At 43.7% G+C, this 24,038-nt stretch overlaps 1 protein-coding gene across 8 annotated transcripts in view; it reads right to left on the bottom strand.

The window, feature by feature from the left end:
• The window catches only part of ptpn13 (protein tyrosine phosphatase non-receptor type 13), a 384,832-nt gene that overhangs the window by 277,448 nt on the left and 83,346 nt on the right, over positions 1 to 24,038 (bottom strand). The gene's annotated exons all lie outside the window — the stretch shown is intronic.

Here is a 24,038-nt window from a genome sequence, read left to right as displayed (position 1 = left end):
AACATATAATTTAAGAAATAATATTGAAATATTTGAACAAATATGGGAGCCATACATGAAACACAATAGAGAAAACCTACCGGGGACATCTACCACCTAAAATAACGAAAGGAGAAGGAAATGAAAAGAATTGACTCAGTGGAATTTCTTGTTTATTTTTATTGAATGACAACATTGTTTGACTGGTTTAATGTATCTTAGATTTTGTACTTTAAATGAATGGGGGGGAGGTAGGGAGGGTGGGATGGGAGGAGGGAGAGAAAATGACACTATATATTTGAAAAGGAAAATGTATATATCTTGGTCAATGTGGTTTATGGTGTGAAAAGTAAAAAAATTTAAAAAAAAACAACGATCCACGTTATCAGCAAAGAAAACAGGTGGCATGAGCACAGTTCAACAGGAAAGAAAAAGAAAACTTAGGTGGCATGAGCACAGTTCAACAGGAAAGAAAACTTAGGTGGCATGAGCACAGTTCAACAGGAAAGAAAACTTAGGTGGCATGAGCACAGTTCAACAGCAAAGAAAACTTAAGTGGCATGAGCACAGTTCAACATGAAAGAAAACTTAGGTTTAAAGATAATTGAGAGCTGCATTTTCTTTAAAAAGGTCTATATTGGGTAACATTCTAATATATCAAGGAAGACTTAATCAAAACAATGCCAGCCTGTGGTTTTAATGTTCCTGCACAAAATCCTTCCAACTTTTTAAATAAAGCCCAGGTATATTTAAAAAAAAATTATTGTCATTCAGCCTCCACACATTGCAACAATGTGGATGACTCCAAACTCCCCTCCATCAGAGCCCAACACTATTTTGTTGAATCCTACCCACAATGTTAAAACACAAAAAAGATGAAATGCAGCAGACTACCTCATGATAACTTGGGCACCAAACTTAGACATGCTCATAAACAAATACCTCACAGACAATGCTTCTCTGTTTAAATGGCTTCTTTGCTGCAGACTCTCAGTACATCCTGGCCCACAAAGGCACCAAAGCTGGTGACACAGAGAGATAACAGGTACGAGGCAGTAGTCCCCAGATAGCCCTCAGTACTGGCTTTGTGGAAACATAGCTGTTAGTGCAACTCTAATACAGCACTAGCAACCAGGGTTCAAATCTGGCACTGTGTGTGAGTAGTTTGTACAAAGGACTCGAAAACTAGCAGCAACAGAAATTCACCAAGACAATGGCTACTTGAACAAAACTGGTTCTATTTTCTTAATACATAACAATAAGATCAATACTTATCTTAGTACTATTAACTTCACCCCCTTCTAATTCTAAGTGCACATGTACGTAATGTTTATATGTTCAATCAGATCAATCACTGTTCACTTCTCCAAGGTCACTGGTATCAGGCCATCTACCATACTGCTCGCAGAATTGAACATTTTTTTATATTCACCAGACTCTGGTGCTTTAAATTAAGTTGTTACAGCTCAGGAAGGTTTTTGTTGGTTTCAGAGAGATATTCGTTGTTCGTTGGACACACAAACTGATCTTTTATCCACAAGTGAAGTGTCTTACCGAAGAAACTTGCCCCCTCTTGGGGCATCTTCCAGGTTACCATACAGAGTTCTTTCCCCCCATTTCAGGAGAAACGCAATAACCAGCCACAACTTCGGCAATTGACTACAGAGATTTAGAATAGGCTGAACTCAGAACTAACCTGTCTTGAAATGGGGTCTTGCAGCAGATCTGCCAACTTGCAGCCTTCACCACAAACTGTTGCAGAATCCTATCCAAAACAATGGAGGTTTTCTCGCTGTTTGCAAAAGCACAGTGGCCCCTCTTAGGACAGCAAACTCCAACCAGACATTTAAAACTCTGGCACCAGTTTAGAAGCAAAAGAGTTCTCAGTTCTTGAGCCTAAATACTGTAGACACAAAATCTACCCTTTTGCCTATCTCTTGCATGGAAAATGAGATGTTTGTTTGTGAAATGTGACCTGATAACTAAACCTCACAATTTTACCCTTTTAAGATATATTTTATCATAATTTTATTAATTTATTCCATAACAATACTTTTTCCCCGTGTCTGCAGAGAATGGCTCCAAGTGTTCCAGTTCCCTCCCGCCATTCAAAAACATACAGAGGTTGCAGGTTAATTGGGGTATTTGGGCAACACAGGTTCATGCTCCGGAAGGGAGCATGCTGCATGTCTAATTTTAGCATACCGCAACACTATTACAGCGCCAACAATTCATGTTTGAATCCACCAGTGGCCAACTACTGGACCAATCACAAACAATATCTTGCTGTAGTAAAATTTAAAAAAAAAACAATGGTTTTCTTGGTTTTTTTTAAACTTTATTTATTCGTTCAAAATACAGATAATAAGTAACATATATAACAATAAAGAAACCATGAACGTTATATTTTATATACATATTAAAAAAAAAGAAAGAAAAAAAAGGAAATAAACCCCCCCCACCCTTCAGCCAACTCTCCTAAGGAGAGCCATAAAGAAAAGAGAAAAAAAAATAAAGAAAAGTAAAGCATACATATTAAAATCTAGTCAATATAAATCAAAATGTAAATATTCTGAATATAACAACCACCTATTAATAAAAAAAACTATAGTTATCTGCGAAACATATGTAATTTTTTCCATTATTAAACAATATTTCATCTCATTATGCCAAAAGTCTCAAATTTAATCATTTCAGGTAAAATCATATCTCTACCGAACACATATTTTACCAAAGATCGAACTTGATAAAAATACGCTTACACTTAATCAGACTGTTTAAACCCTGAACATTAAAAGTAGCAAACTTCAAATTTGACATATCCACTAATATTACTAAAAACTAATAATATCAATATATAAAGACTCAGATCAATGTAAATAGGCCCTCCAATAGGAGTAAAAGAAACCACAAATTAAAGTCTAAATAAAATGAAAATTAAAAAAAAGATTTTAAAAAAACCCAAAAAAACTACCAAAAGGTAGTAATCCTTAAACAAAAGTTGGGTGTGGATCACCCAGCAGTGGCTGATGATTAGTAGAACATAGAGCAAATCTCTCCCCCACCAGCCAAACAAAGAATAACAACAAGATATCATAATGACATAAAAAGAAAGTAAAAATAAAAAAGTTCTTCTATTCATCCAAGCAATTCCAGACTCGGCAACCCCATTTCAAGGAAACGGATTCTTTCCCTTCCCATTTCTCCCATTTCTGCCGTTTCTTCCATTTCCAGAACAACCAGATTTTTCTTTAGGAGACAATGGTGGGCTACGTCTTTGTCCTCTTTCATCTGGCAACGAGTCAGCAAAACTCATTGCTTCACGCTCATTCTCCAAAAACCGAGATTGAAAGTCTCCACAAAATACCTTCAACACTGCCAGATAGCGAAAAGTAGACTTATAACTTTTACGCCACAAAACTTCTTTAACTGGATTAAATCGACGCCGACGCTGAATAACCTCTTGACTCAAATCAGGATAGAAAAAACTCTACTATTCTGAATCATTAACGGAGCTTGTCGTTGTCTCGCGTTTTGCTCTGCTAAGCGAAGTATCGTTTCTCTGTCCAAATAATTCAAACATCGAACTATCATGGGTCTCGGTGGTTGACCAGGCAGAGGTCTTCTTCTTAAGGCTCTATGAGCTCTTTCCAATACCAGACCTCCAGAGAAAAATTCCTGCCCCAGTATTTGTGGAATCCATTCGGTAAAAAAACGAAGAGGATCTTGTCCTTCCATACCTTCTGGCAAACCAACAATCTTCACATTATTCCTTCTACTTTGATTCTCCAAATAATCTACTTTCTTCTCTAACTCCCTCTCATGTTCTCACAATTCTTTAACGGATTTTTCCACCTCCAACACTTTTCCTGTATTAGAAGCCACTTGCTGTTGACATTTCATAAAAGCAGCCTGAAATTGTTTAAAATCCTCACAAGATGCTTCCACACGTATTTTAACTATCTCCAGTTCCAAACTGAGCCTCTGAGACATTTCATTCAGCATAGGCTGAATGATAAGGCTTAGCTGTTTACATTGTAATTCAGAAAAGCTCAGCCCTGCTTTCTCTTGCATAGTGGCAGAACCAGGTAACTGCAGCTCCTGCTGCATCTCAACAACAGGCAGTTTAACAGTTTTACTGCAGGTCTGGACTCCCAACAACGACACCCTGACTTCCTCAGGGGGTCGACACTGGTCTCCCCCCGCAACCCGTTGTGGTTGCAAAAACACCAAAATATTCAGATTGGAGTACTTCCTGAGGCATTTCAAGGAATGGAGTCATCTTCTTGCGTGCCCCCTCCGTTAAAGTCAGCAGGCTGCCAGAATCAGGATCTACATCGGGGGCACACGCACCTTCCTCCTGAAAATGGGTAATTCCAGCGATGTCCTTCTCCTGGTGAGTAGTAGTCATTTTTTTCAGCTCCCACAGGCAATCTCTGTGGTTTAGGCTTGAAAGAAAGCAAACCTGAAGTTAAAGCAGACTGTTTAGGCTCTAAATCTTCAACACTCCGAAAATGTAGTTTCTTCTGTACTTGAGGTTTAATCTTTTTACCATTAATAGCCATAACAATTCCTTCATACTTTAAACTAAGTTTTAAAAAAAATTTAAACCTGAAAATAAAGAGTTAAAAACGGGTTCTTAAAAGTCTGGCCAGAGGTCGAGATTACACGTCTAGACTCTACGTCATCTTGCCACGCCCCCCCCCCCCCACCCCCACAATGATTTTCTTGTTGTAACAATGGCTGGATATAACCAAAGGATTAACAGAAGCAGAACTACTTGCTTTTCTGAGGGGTTACATGTGACCCAACAATGCATCAATGTGGAAGTAGCTTCACAAAACCCATCGAGGTAATTTGCCCCATTTGATAAGATCCCAGTGCTATGTCTGAGTTGGTCACAAACTTTTCTCAGCTATGCACTCATGGAGATACCCACACTCTAGAGCATCCATTTTCAACGTGGGCCCTATGAGACATCTCCCCCACCCCCCCCCCCGCCCCCCCGGAGGCAACAGCATATTTAACTAAAAGTTTTAGGTTTTTTTCACCTCCTGTAACACAAATATTTTTAAATGTTTTTTATGAGGTTGGTAGGAGAGAAAGGCAGAAGAAACTAAACCTTGACTGCTTCACAGGGAAGGAGGCCCTTAAACTTTGAGCACAGCCAAAAAAAAAAGGTTGAGAATGGCTGCTCTAGGTCAGAATTTTTATCTGTTCATTAACAGTGGATTTTTTCTGCACCAGTGGCTGATGAGATTTAGCAGAGGTGTGGAATCCTTTATTTTTCTAGGACCAAATGAGACACAAAGCCTTCCTTGACGATAAAGATTCATCCCACAAAAGAGGTCTTCAGAGCTTCTCCATGAGTTTGCAATTGTCAAGTCCCTTCACATCTTGCTGAAGTTCCCTGGGGCTCCCCTTCAGCAATAGAATGAGTGGCAGAGAATGCAATGTTGCTAAGTACTGGACAAGTATCATAGAGGACTGCATGCAAATGTGAGCTCAGTCTGACCAAGGAAGTGTTAAGTGGAGTTTCGGTTTTTGGTTTTGTTTCTTTTAATTTGAATTAGATTTGTAAGTAGAGCAGTAATTTCCTTTGTGTTAAGTTGAGTTAAATAAAGTCAGAATCAGTATTACTGTCATGAACATGCGTCACGAAATTTGTTGTTTTACAGCAACAGTATTGTGCAATACAGATGCAAAAATTCCTACACATTACAATTCCGTAAATACAAGATTTAAAAAATAAATAATTAGTCCAATAATGAGAAAAGGTGAGGTAGTGTCCAATGTCCCTTCAGAAATCTGATGGCGAAGGGGAAGAAGCTGTTTCTGTAATGTTGAGTGTGTGTTTTCAGACTCCTGTACTTCCTTCCTCTTGGTAGCAATGAGCAAAGGGCCTGGCCTGGGTGGAGAGGGTGCTGGATGATAGAAGCTGCTTTCTTGAGGCAAAGCCTCCTAAAGATATCCTTAATGGAGTGAACACTAATGCTGGCTGAGTTCACATTCATCAGTAGCCTGTTCCTGTTCTCTGCTTTGGCACCTCCATACCACCCAATGATGCAACCAATCAGGATGTTCTCCACAGTACATCTGTAGAAATTTGCAAGAGTCTTTGGTGACAAACTAATCTCCTCAAATTCCTCATGAAATATCGCTGCTGGCAAGCCCTATTCATATTTGCATCAACATGATCGCCCCCAAGAGAGATCTTCAGAGATGTTGATACCCAGGAATTTGAAGTTCCTTACCCTCTCCACTGCTGACCACTCGATGGTTCTCCTAGTTTTCCATTCCTGAACTCCACAATCGTTTCTTTAGTTTTGCTAATGTCAAGTGCAAGGTTGTTATGATACTACTCAACTAGCTGATCTATCTCACCCCTGTACGCTTTCATGTTATCGTCTGTGATTCTGCTGACGACTGTGGTGTCATCAGCAAATTTGTTGATGGCATCTTCCTAGCCACACAGTTATGAGTGTAGAGCAAGTAAAACAGTGGGCTAAGCACGCATCCTTGAGATACACCTGTGTTGTCAGTGAGAAGGAGACATTGTTATCGATCTGCAACACTGTGGTCTTCAGATGAGGAAATTAATCTTTTCATGACTTTGCGCTGTTTTCATTACCAATTCTGATATTCAAAAGGAACCCGAAAGAACCAGAGCCCAGTTTTAATCCATTTGGTAATTCATTGAAGAAGTCCTGAAGAACGAAACTGCCAGATATGTCATGCAGCAGATAATGAGGAAACTAACAAGAGCAGCAAGCCTGCTTGATCTCATCCTCACCCATTTATCTGTGGCAGATGCTTCTATCCATAGAGCAGCCATACCTAACCTCTTTTTGGCTATGCCCCTCCCCCCAGGACTCTATTCAAAGTTTAAGGGCCCCCTTCTCCATGAAGCAATCAAGTTTTGGTTTCTTCCATACTTATCTCCTATCGACTACACAAAAAAAACCAAATATTTTATGATTTTAGTCCAGAGTCGCCGGGGTGGGGAGACAAGCAGGTGTGTTGAGAATGGCTGCATTAGAGCACGACACAATCCAGAAAGAGGAAAAGATCCATTTTCATAATCTTTGGTGGCACTAGAGTCATGCTGAATAGGATGGACACGAATGGATCTGGTGAGGAAACTCAGCATCAATGAGGAGCAGTCCACCAGCCTCAGAAACGTAGGCACCGCACCCTTTTATTCCACTGTCTTGGGTTCCCATGGCATCGGTTGAATTTTTAAAATTGTATTAGTTTCTTCTTTATTTAAAAAATTTCCTTTCTGCAAGCTACATTTTGATCTTACCTCTTCCTGTTTTTATAAATGCTTATTTGACACATTCCTTGGTACATTTTGATACACTAAAAACATTCATTCAATGGCTGCAAAGTGGAATCTTTTCTTTCAAATATGTTTTCTTTGTGATTTAGCATCATTTACAATTTGGTCAGAATTCGATGCATGAATATGCACCTTTTCAAAATTACATTTCTTTCCCCATTTGTCCTGATATATATGAAAGCATTTCCCTCAGAAATAAAGCTGCTTACGTAAAATTCTCTCTTTAGCCCGAAGTTATGCTTTTCAATGAGTTTCTGCTCCATGATATTTTTGAAAGCTTGTTCTCTGTATCCTTAGATTTCCCTGCGGTGAGCATCGACCAAAGAAACTGACTTTCACTTCCTGCATTGTGGCAGATAAAAGAAGTGCAAACCTGCCTTCCTGACAAACCATGTCATGAAGCAGTTATTTATTATTCGGCTCACCAATATGGTCTTTGAACCAAGTAAGCATTCAGATTATATTTTGCTGAATGAAATTAAAATAAACTTTACCTCTTACAATTATCCCTCTTAGCAGGTTATACTGAATATTGTGGTGACTTGTACCAGTCGACCGCCTCAGATTTTTCACATTAAGATTCCAAAAGCAGGGTGGCTTATTCTACAAGGACTACATCAAACAAAATCATTTCCATTATCCTCCCCATTGTTCCCAACATACACGACAAACATAGACCTCTCCTAGCTTACCTTCCCTGAACACAGACCATGAATGTTGAAATCATTGCTCTCTCTTGTCAACTATACCTTGAGCTTCCAACTGATACATTATATTTCTAATTTTACAGGGTATTCAACTAAAGGTTAAGTTTATTTATAAGGTATCAATATCTGTCAGTTCTTTAGAAATTATATTAAATGATTTCCACTTGCATCACAAAATCAAACTCTAACTAAACCCAAGACAGAGGCACAACTGAGAGTGTCGTGTCTGTGGAACAAGTGCTACAAACCATTGGACCAGAAGATAATACAGAGGGTCATCAAAACGTCCCAGTAGATCATTGGGGGTCTCCCTTTCCTCTACTGATGACATTCACCAGGAGTGTTGGTTAAATCAGGCTAAAAGAATTATTGAGGACTCTTTCCACCCAATGCACAGTATCATTGACCCAGAACCTTAAAGGAGGTATAGGAGCATCAAAATCAGGACGGCCAGGCTGGGAAATGTTTTCTTCCTGAGATTAATGAATAGTATCCTGTAACTGAATAAATCATTCAGAAATATTTATATATATTTATTTTAATTTAAACCTTTATGTACAGATGTGATTATTATCTACTGTGTAAAGCATATGTGTGTGCACAATGGTCCAGAGAAATGCTGTTTCATCTGGTTGTATATGTACAGTTTAATGGTATATTTCTTTCCATGGATGCTGGCTGACCTGCGGAGTCCTTCCAGCTTCTTTCTTTCTTCGATATCTCTTCTTTGGCTTGGCTTCGCGGACGAAGATTAACGGAGGGGTAATGTCCATGTCAGCTGCAGGCTCGTTTGTGGCTGACAAGTCCGATGCGGGACAGGCAGACACGGTTGCAGCGGTTGCAAGGGAAAATTGGGTGGTTGGGGTTGGGTGTTGGGTTTTTCTTCCTTTGTCTTTTGTCAGTGAGGTGGGCTCTGCGGTCTTCTTCAAAGGAGGTTGCTGCCCGCCAAACTGTGAGGCGCCAAGATGCACGGTTTGAGGCGATATCAGCCCACTGGCGGTGGTCAATGTGGCAGGCACCAAGAGATTTCTTTAGGCAGTCCTTGTACCTCTTCTTTGGTGCACCTCTGTCTCGGTGGCCAGTGGAGATCTTGGGAAGGCAATGGACCTCAATTTTGAAGACATGACCTACCCAGCGCAGTTGGGTCTTCAGCAGTGTGGATTTGATGCTGTCGGCCTCTGCCATCTCGAGTACTTCGATGTTGGTGATGAAGTCGATCCAATGAATGTTGAGGATGGAGCGGAGACAACGTTGGTGGAAGCGTTCTAGGAGCCTTAGGTGATGCCGGTAGAGGACCCATGATTCGGAGCAGAACAGGAGTGTGGGTATGACAACGGCTCTGTATACGCTAATCTTTGTGAGGTTTTTCAGTTGGTTGTTTTTCCAGACTCTTTTGTGTAGTCTTCCAAAGGCGCTATTTGCCTTGGCGAGTCTGTTGTCTATCTCGTTGTCGATCCTTGCATCCGATGAAATGGTAAATAGATATCTATTTCATTAGTTTTAAACCTCTCCAACCTACTCTCACCATAAAACTACTTCAAGACCTTCAAAAATCATGCACTTTACTGACCTCATCACATCCAGTCATCTCCCGCCCACAGCCTCCCACTTATTGTTTCCCAACCCCACCTTGCCCAGTTCTACCTCTTGCTAAAAATCCACGAACCCAATTGTCCTGGTAGACCCATTGTCCTGTCTCACCAAACTGGTATCTGTCCTCCTTGACTCAGTTTTGTGTCCCCGGTCCAGTCCCTCCTAACCTACATCTGGGATATTTCACATGACCACCATTTCTTCAACAACTTCCAGTCCCTGAATTCACCTGCTTTAGCTTCACCATGGACAGCCATCATTATGCAGCTCCATCCCTATACCAAAGGCCTCAAGGCCCTTTGTTTCTTCCTCAGCAACAGACCAAATAGTCGCACTCCACCCACACCCTCCTCCAGCTGGCAGAACTTATCCTTACCCTCAATAACTTCTCCTTTGACTTATCTCACTTCCTCCAAATTAAAGGAGTAGCCAAAGGTACCCACATGGGTCCCAGCTGCGCCTGCCTATTTGTGGGCTTTGAGGAGCAATCCATGCTACAAGCCTACACAGGCAAGACCCCCTTAACTCTTCCTCTGGTTTATCAATGAATATACCGGGGCTGCCTCATGCACCCGCAAGGAGCTTGTCAATGCCATCCACTTTGCGTGCAACTTCCACCCTGATCTCAAACTCAACCGGTCCATCTCCGATAACATGCTCCCCTTCCTGGATTCCCCCGTCTCCATCTTGGGAGACAAGCTATCCACCAACTTGTATTACAAACCCTCTAACTCCCACAACTACATGGACTACACTTCCTCACACCCTGTCCCCTGCAAGGATTCCATCCCCTTCTCTCAATTTCTGTCTATGCCATAACTGTTCCCAAGGTGAGGTCTTCCAGCCCAGATCTTCTGAAACGATTGCATTCTTCCACAAATGTGGTTTCCCCTCCTCCACCAACTCAGTCCTCACCCACATCTCCTCTATTTCCCACTCATTTGCCCTGGCCCCCTCTGTCTCCTCATCCTCACCTACCACCCTACTAGCCGCTGCATCCAACACATTATCCGCCAAAATTTCCAGCATTTACTACAGAATTCCACCACCAGACACATTTTTCCTTCTCCTCCCCTCTTGGCCTTTCACCGGGACTGCTCCCTCATGCACTCACCCCTCCCTCCCTTAGCAGCCCCCCCCCCCATTGGCACGTTCCCATGTGGAAGCAGGAGGTGCAACACTTACGCCCATACTTCCTCCCTCTAGGGCCTCAAACAGGCCTTTCAAATGAAGCAACACTTCACTTGTGCATCCGCAGGACTGACTTACTGCATCCGGTGCTCCCTTTGTGGACTTCTCTACATTGGAGAGACTGGTCGCAGATTGGGAAATTGCGTTGCTGAGCACCTCCTCTCTGGCCGCAACCACAGCGACCTCCCAGTAGTCAACCATTTCAATTCTGAATCACACTCCCAGACTCACATGACTCTCCATGGCCTTGAGTCCTAACCCTGACCACCCGCTAATTGGAGGACCACACCTTATCTTCTGTCTGGGCATTCTCCAGCCACATGGCATAAACATTTATGTTTTTTAGATAGAATTTGCGTGATTTTACCAGTCTGAAGAATGTCTGATGACTTGGCATTGGTAGTTCACACACGATCGACCAAAACTCGAAGTCTCCGTTTCCTTACACGAGTTTAGACAGCATACTGGACTTGCAGTAATTAAAGAGGAGGGACTTGCAATGCGCGTCATCAATACCTGCTATTCATTGCCCATTGTTCACAGAATGCCTGCAGTTAACTTTTGACTACAGGCGTTGCGGGAAATTTGCTAGGGGTGTCAAAGGTAAAATATCAGAATGGGAATCACACCCTCATTACCACTGCGACCTTTTTAGACAGCATGTGTTCCGGGAAAATGGCAATAATTTCCTGAACACAGCCGCTGTGTGAAAAAAAAGAACTAATTTCTCTGCTTACTGCTAAACTTGCTCACCTTTTCTTCCCCCTTACTTTCCTGTCTGACCAGTTCCCCACTGAGTTCCTGACCTGCCACTTCTGCTTTCCTTGCACCCACCAGCTGCTACCATCAGTAAACCAGGTGTCCTCTTGTTCTGCTTTCTGTACCATCTCTTCCGTGGTCCCTTGGATCATCACATCATCAATATAATGGTGAATTGAGAGAGAAGGCGATACTGGCACCGTCTCCAAATCACGGGCAATTAGGCTGTGGCAAATAGTGGGAGAGTGTACATAGCCCTGAGGGAGGCGTGTGAAGGTATATTGACGCCCCTTCCAGGTAAAGGCGAACTGATCCTGTGAGACCTCAGCTATAAGAATACTGAAGGCGTTAGCGAGATCAATGACAGCATATCATGTTCCCGAGTTCCCAGTAGCAATGTTTTCAATAAGGGTGACAATGTCCGGAACTGCCGAAGTAAGTGGTGGGGCATATTTGTTCAAAAAACAATAATCAACTGTCATTCTCCAGGAGCCAGCCGGCTTCTGGACTGGCCAAACAGGGCTATTAAAGGGCGATGTTGCAGGCCTCACTACCCCTTCTTCTTGCAAAGCATTGATGGTGGCACTAATCTCTTCCTGCCTTCCAGGGAGGCGATATTGTGGAATGCATACTGGTTTTGTGGGGGGGAAGGCACCATCACAGGATCCCACTTAGCCCGACCCACTAGTCTTTTTGTAATAGTCCGAATTCCAAATGCAAATCCCCCTTGGCTAGTATTAAGGGCCGTACCGGCCAACATATTAATACCCAGGATACACTCGTCAGTGGCAGCCACCAGGGCATGTAACCATATAGGGGAAGGGCCATCACCCACCGTGGCGTGGACTTTTATTTCCTTCGCCAGGGTGATCGCTCCTCCCATCCCCTCTATTTAAAATGTCGGTCCAGTCCAGAGGTTGGGGTTACCAGGAATCACTGAGTGCTCCGCACCGGTGTCAACCAAGGCCAAATATTGGCAGTCATTACCCCCACCCCAATGGACTGCTAACGGTATGTAGGGCCGTGGGTCCCCGTGTATCCACCGTATCTCAATGGAGTAGACTTGGGGGCCCTGCCCACACCCTCATGCTTTAGTAGGGTTTGGGGGCTTCCAGGCCCACATGCCACTATTATCCATAAGAGCCTTTTTAACCAATTGTTGTATCTCATCACGGGTAACTGGAGAAAGAGAAGCTGGCTCAGTGGGAGAAGCAGTGGGAGCAGAAGGCACGGCTGGGCCAGAAGGACTCAACAGCTGGGGATGATGTTCCCCTGCCTTCCTCTTATAAAGGGCATAAAGGACCGCAGTAGGTTTCCCATCAATATCACTTTTAGGTACGCCTAACTTTAACAAGGTTAGAAAAAGGTCCTTTCTTGTTGATCCTCTATTAGCAGCAGTCCCTCTCTTTTCATCCTGCTTGTCTGATTTAACCTGGGTTGTAAGTGAGTGGATTTTACCTCCCAGTTCTAATTCTCTAAGCTCAGATAAGGCTTGCACCGCCTCAGACACAGGGTGCCCAATTAGCGGACTAGTTACGGACAGAACCAGTCCCCGTACAGTGGGTTGGGCAGAACGAACCAATCGGGTATGCATTCCAGCTGTGAATATCTCTTCATCAGGGCTCCCCCCATGTATCCACAGCCTCAAACGCCTTGCATACAAGGCAGAGGCCAGGGCCTGCTGACAAATTACTGCTATACCCTCCTCTGGGTTGCCCCAATTGTTCTGCAAATGTAAATCCCAATCTACTGGTGATGGGTATACTCGTAGCAGGGCATCCCCTAGAGGGGCAAGTAAGTAATCTACCCCTCCTAACTCGTAGCTCAGCAGAGACCCGGATATCAGTAGTCAATGTTCCTAATCCCAACAATTCCTCAGGAGTTAAAGGAGTTAAATATACATTACCCCTTCCTTGTTCCCAAACACGCAGGAGCCTGGCTGCCAGAGTTTCTCCCGCCTTTTGCCTATATCGATCTCCAAAGGTAGCCAGCTCTTTTATAGAGAAGTCACGCATCATTGACTGCTCTTGACCTCTGCTCCCACTTTGGCCCAAGGGTCCTTTGCCCCGTGGATGGGATGAGGCCTAGGCCTTCCCGTAGAGGGGGTGGGCCATTGAGCATAAGCAGGGGTTCGGGTACCTTCCCCTGGGTCCTCTAGAGAGATCAGGGGATCATCTACCTCTTCAATCTCATCAGTTACATTCCACCCCTCTCCCTCTCCGTCTGTTTGGAAAATCTGCTTCCTTAAAGGCGGGCGTGAATAGCGGGTGGAGAGGGTACTATGTTAGGCACATGCTGAGGAATATCTGCATTGTTACCATGGTCATCTTTCCAGATATTCCCGTCCCATTCATCAATTACATCAGGATCGTCGCTATTCCTTATCATGGCACGAATACGATGTGGATCGGGTTCTACTCCATGCCTTTGTTTATCTGCACAGAGCTGCTGCCAGAGTTTAATATTACAGCAGATCGTTTGGACATGCTTATCCTCCCATTCTTTGGCTTGGTCCTGACTGGTGCGAACAATCTTGCTCATCATGGAACAACGTTGTCACATGGCTTTTAGCTCCTCCTCTAGTTGCTCTCTCTTATGCTGAGATTCTACTTCTCGCTGAACTGATTCTGCTTCACGCTGAATGGAGTGGTGTAAGGCTGTGGTCAGCAGCCAAAAACCGTCCGTCAGCGTCCCCTTTTTAACAGGAAATTTACTTTCTTGAAGGAGAGTGGCAACCCACTCTCCCAGAGGCGCACTTGATGAATCTAACTAAGGGGTGGTCCCAACAAAGACAGGGTATTGGCCAACATGCCAAACCCATCGTCTTTGGAAGTCCATCCCGGAATCAAGAACTGCTCAGGGCTCACCTCTTTCTTTCGGCGAAACATCTTGAGACCAACCCTGCTCGCAGCGCCAATTGTCCTGGGTAAACTTGTACCTCTCACTTTGTTCGTTTTAGATTGGTCACAGTATTTGAGCTACCGAAAGAAAATAGACACACACACCGAGAGCAGTTAAGTTTATACAAGTCTTTATTACCAAATCTAAAGCTGAATTCAAATGAAAAGCCCTTCCAAATTATACTTATCAATGCCTGGACTGGTCCCAACTGCCGAAGCGAGGCAATGACTGCACACTTGTAGTAGGTTGTCGGGGTGCCGGTAGCAGCTTCTCCACCTCCCTCGACCGGAACGTTAGCTGGACTCTAGAAGTTCTTCTTCTTGCTGAGAGACGTTTCCACCCCTCAGAGAGTCTCCACTTCAGCAGTGGGACCATGGCTTATATTACCCAAAAAATTGTTTACTCATAGCTTATCTCTTTGAATAAATGATTTAATTATCTTCAAGATCTCCTGACAGTCTGCGACCAACAAAAGACAAACTGCATCTGGGCCTCATGGTGGAATTTAGATGTGTCTAATTCATATGCATCCTGGGCCTCATGGTATAAATTAGATTATGTCTTCCGATTCAACTGCATCCCTGGGCCCCATGGTGAAATTTAGATTATGTCTTCTGATGCATCTGCATCCCTTCTTGCATAAGCTGGTCTAAATCCTCCATTACAACTGCTAAATGCTCATCTTTTCTTCCCCCTCACTTTCCTGTCTGACCAGTTCTCCCCTCCCTCCCCCCTCACCCACCCAGCCATCCCTCCTTCCCCTTATTGCTGCTGTCCCCTCCCTCCTCTGATCTACGTATCATCTCCTACCTTTGCCAACCCCCCTCTCCACTACCCTTTTGTTCAGATGTCTGCTGGCATTCTCTCATACCTCGATGAAAGGCTCAAGCCTGAAACGTTGGTTTTGTATCTTTACCTTTGCTACCTAAAGGACGTGGTTTTACCTGCTAAGCTTCTCCAGCATTTGGTGTTATTTTCCTCCTTTGACTTATCCTCCTTCCTCTGTGTAGCCGCATGGGTCCCAGCTATGCCTGTCTTTTTGTTGACTTTTGGAGCAATCCATGCTGAAAGCAGACAAAGGCAAGGCTCTGCAACTCTTGCTGCACTGACAATTATTTTGGTGCTGCCTCATGCACCCATGATTAGCTCATTGACTTCATCCACTTTGCTGCCAACTTTTACTCTGATCTCAAATTCACTTCATCCTTCTCAAGCAACTCTCCCTTTTCTTAATCCCTCTGACTCCATCTCGGGAGACAATCTCTCGACAGACATTTTCTACAAACCTACCAGCTCCCACAGTTCCCTTGACTACACATCCACGCCCAGTCCCCTCTATGGATTCTATTCCTTTCTCTCATCTCCTCCATCTCTGTCACATTGGCTCCCAAGAGGTCCTCCATGTGAGATCATCCAAGATGTCTCTTTCTTCATAAGACACGGCTTTCCCCTCTAACATAAACTTGGCTCTCACTTGCATATACTCCACTACCTGCATCTGCTCTGGGCCCCTCCATCCCCACGTGCCACAAAGGCAGGATTCCCTTTGTCCTCACGTACTACCCCACCAGCCTCCACATCCAACATGTCCTCTTCTGTCATTTCTGCCACCTACTACATGATCCCATGACTAGACATAGCTTCACCCCTCCTCCCCTCTCTTCCTTCCACAGTGACTGCTCCCTGGATATATTCCTCCTTCCCCTCAATCTCCCTCTTTGCACCTTCCCCTGTACCCCTGTGACCACAGGAAATGCTCCATTTGCACTCACACCTCCTCCCTCAGCACCATTCGGGTCCCCAAACAGTCCTTCCAGGTGAAGCATCATTTCTCTTGTGAATCTGCAGGGGCCACCTACTGCATCCAGTGCTCCTGTTGTGGTCTCCTCTACATTGGAAAGACTGGATGCAGACTAAAAGTTAGCTTCATTAAACACCTCAGCTCTGTCCACCACAATAGGGTGGATCTCCCAGTGGCCATCCTTTTCAATTCCACATCCCATTCCCTTGCTCACATGTATGTCCACGGTCCCATGCACTGCCAGACTGAGACTTCCTGCAAATTGGAGGAATAACACCTTATATTTCATCTGGGCACCCTCCAACCTGATGGCATTAACATTGACTTCTCTGGTTTCTGTTAGCTCCCCGTCTCCCTCTTTCCCTATCCCTGTATCTCCTTACTTCCAGCTGCGACCCCTGAACAATTCTCAGCATTTCTCCCCTTCCCTCCTGTGCACCTATGGGTCTCTTGTCTGTAGACCTGAGCTCCTCCTCTGCCTTTTCTTCCCTCCTCCCCCCCCCACCTTTTTATTCAGGTGCCTGCCTGCTTTTTGCTCATTCCTTGACTAAGGGCTCAGGCCTGAAATATTGGTTTTATATCTTTACCTCCTATGGATGCAATGGAGCCTGTTGAGTTCCTCCAGCAATTTTGAGTATTTTTTGCACCCCTGACACCTTGTTTATTTATTCCCTCTTTTTATATTTATTTATTATAGAATGTTTCAGCACAGTACTGGCCCTTTGGCCCACGAGGTGCTGACCTAAACCCTTCCTACTTCTTAACCTCTATTTTTATTTCATCCATGTGCCTGCCTAAGAGTTTTTTCTTTTAAAGTTCCAATTGTACCATTATCCACCACCATCGATGACAATGTATTCTAGGCACCCATTATGCCACATCTAAAATAAGTTACCCCTGATATTTTGCCTAAACTTTTCTTCCCATATTCTATACAGATGTCCTCTGGTGTTTGCTACTCCAACCCTGGGATGTCCACCTTATTGATGCCTCTTGTAATCTTGTAGGCCTCCATTAAATCACCTCTCATCCTTCTTCACTCCAAAGAGAGAAGCTCTAGCTCTGCTAATCTTACCTCATAAGCATATTCTCCAATCCAAACAAAATCCCAGTTAACGAGGAGACCAAAACTGAATACAATATTCCAAGACTGGTCTAACCAGAGAATTATAGAATTGCAACATTACCTCTCAACTCTTCTTAACTACCTTATCAAACTGCGTGGCAACCTTGAGATAACTCTGGATTTGAATCCAAAGTACTCTGTTCTTCCACACTATTAAGAGTCCTCACATTAACCCTGTACTCCACCTTGAAGTTTGACCTTCCAAAATGTATCACTTCACCCTTATCAGGATTGAACTCCAACTGCCACTTTGCCACCTAATCAACTCTACGTACTGTCCAGATATTGTTCGTGCCATCTGTTCCTGGGAAGCTGCTGCACACAATACTTTCAAAGCATCTGTAGTTTATACTGATGTAAATGACAAGAAACAATTCAATTTCAAATAAACTCAAGATTTATGTGTTGATGTTCTTTACCTTTATCCCATCATCTGCTGCTTTTTTTTGCCTCAATTTCACAAGCGTTAATGACACATTTTACCTGATATTATTGGACAATTGGGTATTTGTGACTGACAAGCTCCTTTACTTCAGTAAGTTAGTAGTTCATAGTGATTTCATTCAATATCTCAATTTTCTTGTTTTCACTCTGTACCTGTCCTTTTCCCATGACAGTAATCTACCTGGATGCAATGATGTTCAGCTCCACTACACAGCATCTTTCTCTCAAATACAGTGATGCTTGGCGTAGAATTTTCGCTGTTTCCAAAGAGGAGCTGTAACGCCATGTGTGCGATGGATTATGGCGTTTGTGACCCCTGTCCAAACACATGAAAATTCATTTGTGCCTGAAGTTTCAAGGGGAGAGACTTTTATACCTTGGCATTGGTTGTGCTCCAGTGGCATCTATGCCTTCTAGGAGAGGTGGGAGGGTTGTGGAGGGAAGTGGCCTAGAGGTAATAGTTTAGTCCGAGGGCAACAAGAAAGTACAGTACAACTCCGGACTGAGACTGGGCTCATTTCAGATAAACCATATTTTTTTTTGAGAACTGGTCATTTAAAAAAAAAGCCCAGTAGCAACATTAAATCACTTGTAACAGTGTTTAAACAAAAACAAACAACAAGATTAGGCTTTTTAAGCATTAAAATGTTTAATTCTCACCAAAAATATGCTGGCCACACCAATCACTGACACCTCCCCACCAAGGCCTTGCTCATGCTAGGAGCCCAAGGGTCCCGGTCCTGCCCAGGAGCTTGAGGGGCCCACCACCTCCAGGACTCCGAGGTTCCTGCTGCTGATGCTGGGAGCTCAAGGTTCCCACTGCTGCCGCCGGGAGCGCGATATCCCCAGTCAGTTCAGCTCCAAAAGAATTTTGGATAAATAAGGATTTTTGATTTGTTTCAGATATCCTTGTTTATCCTAAAAAAAAATTAAAATTCTGATAACTGAGGATTTTGGAGAATCCGATTTTGTATAATCAGAGTTGTACTGTGGATAGCTTCTTGTTCCTGGAAATGGGGAAGGAGCTGCAGCCATCACTGGTATTGGACGGCAATGGGAAGTGGATCAGATGAACATCCTGTGGACTGGGAGTAGAAAATAGTCCCTTCTTTTGCAGAGCTTCGGGAGAGAGGGTGTGTGTCGGGATAATGGGTGGGACAGCATGTTCTGGCAATGGAATCAGGAATGTGGAGATGAAAGCAGGGAAGGTGGTGACAGCAAAGGACAGAATTTTAGGGCTGGAAGTGTAAAACCCAAATCTGAGTTTAAGGGGATAGGCTGAAGGGGGCGAGGGAATGGGTGGACTGTGGATTTAGGAAAGTAAGCATGTTATTTGTTTGTGGTGGAAGTTTCCATCAGTCAGATAGGACAGAAGGAAATAAAGCACCACATTATCTATGTTTTAAGTGATGAGATCTCAATTATTGTTAGACGTTATTTCCCTGCCCTTTCCCCAACAGTTCCATTCACCTTCCACTGAATATTCTTTCCTCATTCCCTCAAATATTAACTACCAATAAAGAAATTTCATACCACTTCTACATCTGATTTCTCATTCATAAATATCCCACAGATGATCACTACTTGATGCCAAACAAATATCCATAAATTTGTGGTTTGCTGCGTATATGTAATAGGAATCTAAAATAATCAACCACAAAGTTAATAATTGCAACCTGCCATTTAACTATACTTGGCAGCTATTCATTTCATTAGCTTCCTTACCTAAGAATTTCCAAAAGATTGTTTCCAAATCTGTATGAAAAAAATGGTGGCACGACTGGTGCTGCTGTAGCAACCCATGTTCGGCAGCAGCCTCGAGGGGTCGCAAACTCCAGGGAAGCAGTAGAGACAACTCCAAGGATGGTAACCATGTTAGTGGACCAACAAGGGCTGAAGGACTCACACAGGCAGCAAGCTGTTGGCAACTTGAGGCAAAGACCCACACTGGCTGCAGGCCACGAGGTCAAAGGACTCACACCAGGCAAAGGCTGCTGGAGACTGGCTCATATGACCCAGGTATTGGAACCAGGATTCAAGAGGGTGCGGAGGTCAAGAAGAGTTCGCAAATGGCCCTGGGTGATGAAGGCTCCCTCATCGTGTCAGTGGTTTGGATCTGGATTTGAATTGCCAAGGGTTTGAACTGAACTGGAGTGCTGTTCGGGAGCAGAGGCTGAAGGAGTGCTGCAGCACTCAGTAACTCTGAGGGGATCTCTTTTGCTTCTCTTACTCTGATTCTTAGGGGCACCAGGCAATGATGTGATTTGCTACATCACCAAAGACTCTTGCAAATTACTGCAGGTGTACTGTGGAGAGCCTTCTGACTGGTTCTACACTGTCTGGTATGGAGAAGCCAATGCACAGGACAGGAAAAAACTACAGAGAGTTTGTGAAAGGCCAGCGCCATCATGGGCATCAATCTTCATCCCATTAAGGGCATGATATCTCAAGAAAGCAGCTTCTATCCTCAAGAACCATCTCCACCCTGGCCGTGCCCTTTTCACACTGCTACCATCAGGGAGGAGATACAAGACCCTAAAGACGAACACAGAGTGGTACATCAGATTCTGAATAGACAATGAAGTACAGATACTACCTCTTCTTTTGTACTAATTTTTTTAAAATGTGGACTAGAGCAGTATTTGCACCTGTAATGCCGCCATAAAACATCAAATTTCATGACATGTTTGTGACAATTAATTCTGATTCTGAATCTTTGTCTGCCTTATTGCAGACTAAAGGCAATTTCGTGCAATTTTGTTATATTACATACAGTTAAATAATACCATATCTGATTCAAATTACCTATATTTAAGTCCTTGAGACGTCAGCAGGGTTTCTATCGTTACCCAGTGTACAGTTGCTTGCGGGCAAGTAAAGTTTCTTCATTGCTGGCTCATTCTACAAAACAATTTACTGATCTATAGTTTCTCGATTCAGTATTCATACAAAATAATGAAAATGCTTCATGTTTCGTGAAGTTTGAAATGACACCACAAAGGACTTCAATAAGGTCCCAACGCAGATATTTTTAGCTATCACTGAACTCCAGATTTTGAACAAGATCACAAGCGGGGCTCAGCAGAATGGCCCCCCCATCTCTTGGTTCTTGAGTACAGCTGTGAAGATTTTTGTGAAGCCGATCTTAAAAGAGTGCAATAAAATTAGGAACGCCCACTTTATTTCTTCCGTTATTTTAATTGGTAGGAAGAAGGTAATGAACCTGGACAGGTGGCGGACCTCTCTCGATGGGGGAGAACAACCCCATGAGATTTAGCATGGCTATGGACAAGAATAAAGGAAGAAAAAATGGGAAAGTGCTTAATAAGGGAAGGGCTAATTATGATGAGATGAGGCAGAAAGAAGCAAGAGTAAATTGGAAACAAATGTTCAAAGGTGAAAGTACAGAACTAATTAAAATTTTAAATTTAACGTGGAGGAAAATTAGGGACCACTTGTGCTAGGTTCAGGATAGGTTCGCCCCAATGGGACAGGGAAAAGATGGTAGGAAAAGGGAACCGTGGTTGATGAAACAGATAAGGCAGCTAGTCAAGAGGAAGAAGGAACTATACATTAGATATACAAAGCAGGAAACAGGAAGGGCTCATGAGAAGTACATGGTAGCCAGGAAGGAGCTTAAGAAAGGACTTAGGAGAGTTGAAAGGAGACATGAGAAAGCCTGGGCAAGCAGGATTAAGAAGAACCCCAAGGGGTATGTGAAGAACAAGGATGACAAGAACGATGGTGGTGCCATTTAAGGATAAAGGAGGCAACAGGTGCCAGAGAAAAAGCCCTGTATCAGGCAGAGGTCAGAATAGAACAGATTTGTGCGCTGGACGATGTTGAGATTAAATAAGAGTAAATGTTGGATCTTTTTAAAAACTTTAAAATTGATAAGACCCCGGGGCCAGACATGATATACCCCAGGTTATTGTGGGAAGGGAGGAAAGAGATAGCTGTGGCATTGACTATGATCTTTGAGTCCTCCTTGTCCATAGAGGAGCTGCAGGAGGATTGAAAAATGGCAAATGTCGTCCCCTTGTTTAAAAAAAGGTAATTGGAAGAATCCTGGGAATTTATTGATCAGTGAGTCTTACATCAGTGGAGAGGATTCTCAAGGATAGCATCTGAGCATTTGGAGAAGTAAAGTCTACCCAGGGATAGTCAGCATGTCTTTGAGAGGCAAAGGTTGTGCATCATGAGTCTAATTGAGATTTTTGAGGACGTAAGAAAAGAAATGAATGAAGTTAGGATGGTAGATGTGGTTTATATGGATATTAGTAAGGCATTTGACGAGGTCCCCCGTGAGAGACTTGTTCAAAAAGTAATGAGGCTGTCTGGATTAAAAATTGGCTTGCATGTAGAAAGCTGAGAGTAGTTGTGGATGAAAAGTATTCTGCCTGAAGGTCAGTGACTAGTGGATCTGTTCTAGAACCCCTACTCTGTGAAATTTATAAAACACTGCAATTAAGAAGGTGTAGGATGAGTAAATAAATTTGCAGATGATAGAAAGGTTGGAGGAGTTATGGATGGTGCTGAAGGTTGTAGTTTACAAAACCCCAGAGAGAAACTTGTCCGTGAACTACTCTTTGCAGACGATGCCGCTTTAGTTGCCCATTCAGAGCCAGCTCTTCAGCGCTTGACGTCCTGTTTTGCAGAAACTGCCAAAATGTTTGGCCTGGAAGTCAGCCTGAAGAAAACTGAGGTCCTCCATCAGCCAGCTCCCCACCATGACTACCAGCCCCCCCACATCTCCATCGGGCACACAAAACTCAAAACGGTCAACCAGTTTACCTATCTCGGCTGCACCATTTCATCAGATGCAAGGATCGACAACGAGATAGACGACAGACTCGCCAAGGCAAATAGCGCCTTTGGAAGACTACACAAAAGAGTCTGGAAAAACAACCAACTGAAAAACCTCACAAAGATAAGCGTATACAGAGCCGTTGTCATACCCACACTCCTGTTCGGCTCCGAATCATGGGTCCTCTACCGGCATCACCTACGGCTCCTAGAACGCTTCCACCAGCGTTGTCTCCGCTCCATCCTCAACATTCATTGGAGCGCCTTCATCCCTAACGTCGAAGTACTCGAGATGGCAGAGGCCGACAGCATCGAGTCCACACTGCTGAAGATCCAGCTGCGCTGGGTGGGTCACGTCTCCAGAATGGAGGACCATCACCTTCCCAAGATTGTGTTATATGGCGAGCTCTCCACTGGCCACCGTGACAGAGGTGCACCAAAGAAGAGGTACAAGGACTGCCTAAAGAAATCTCTTGGTGCCTGCCACATTGACCACCGCCAGTGGGCTGATATCGCCTCCAACCGTGCATCTTGGCGCCTCACAGTTCGGCGGGCAGCAACCTCCTTTGAAGAAGACCGCAGAGCCCACCTCACTGACAAAAGACAAAGGAGGAAAAACCCAACACCCAACCCCAACCAACCAATTTTCCCCTGCAACCGCTGCAACCGTGTCTGCCTGTCCCGCATTGGACTTGTCAGCCACAAACGATGCAGAGTTGGGTGGAAAAGTGGTAGATGGAGATCAATCTGGATAAATGTGAGGTGATGCATTTTGGAAGGGCAAACCAGAAGGCTGAGTACAGGGTGAATGGTTGGTTTCTTCATACTGTGGATGAACAGAGGGACATTGCAGGTTGATACTATAGTTAAGAAGGTCTATGGGAACTGGGTTTCATTAGTAAGTTCAAGAGTCAAGCACTCATGATACAACTCCACAGATCTCTGATAAGACCACCCAGAGTATTGTGCTCTGTTCTGGTCACCTCATTATCAGAAGGGTGTGGAAGCTATGGAGAGGATGCAGAGGATATTTTCCAGAATACTGCCTGGAATGGAAAATAAGTCTTAAGAGGCAAGGTTAGAAGAGCTGGGACTTTTCTCTTTGGAGCAAAGAAGATTGAGAGGAGACTTAATAGAGGTCTATAAAATTCTGAGAGGCATAGATAAGGTGGACAGCCAGCACCTTTTTCCCCAGAGTGGGAATACAAAACACCAAAGTCAACTGTACAAAGTGAAGGGAGGCAAAGTTTACGGGAGACAAAGAGTTGTGGGTGCCTGGAATGCATTGCCAGGGATGGTGGTGTTGGCTCCAACATAAGGGGCATTTAAGAGTCTCTTAGGCAGGCACATGGAAGGGTTTCGTATTTTTTGGTAGGAATTTATAGGTTG

The sequence above is a fragment of the Narcine bancroftii genome, chromosome 3 (genome assembly GCF_036971445.1).
Source record: "Narcine bancroftii isolate sNarBan1 chromosome 3, sNarBan1.hap1, whole genome shotgun sequence".
In the NCBI taxonomy this organism is placed as follows: Eukaryota; Metazoa; Chordata; class Chondrichthyes; order Torpediniformes; family Narcinidae; genus Narcine; species Narcine bancroftii.
Note: the sequence above shows the minus strand (reverse complement) of the source record. Positions and strands in the feature narration are given on the sequence as shown.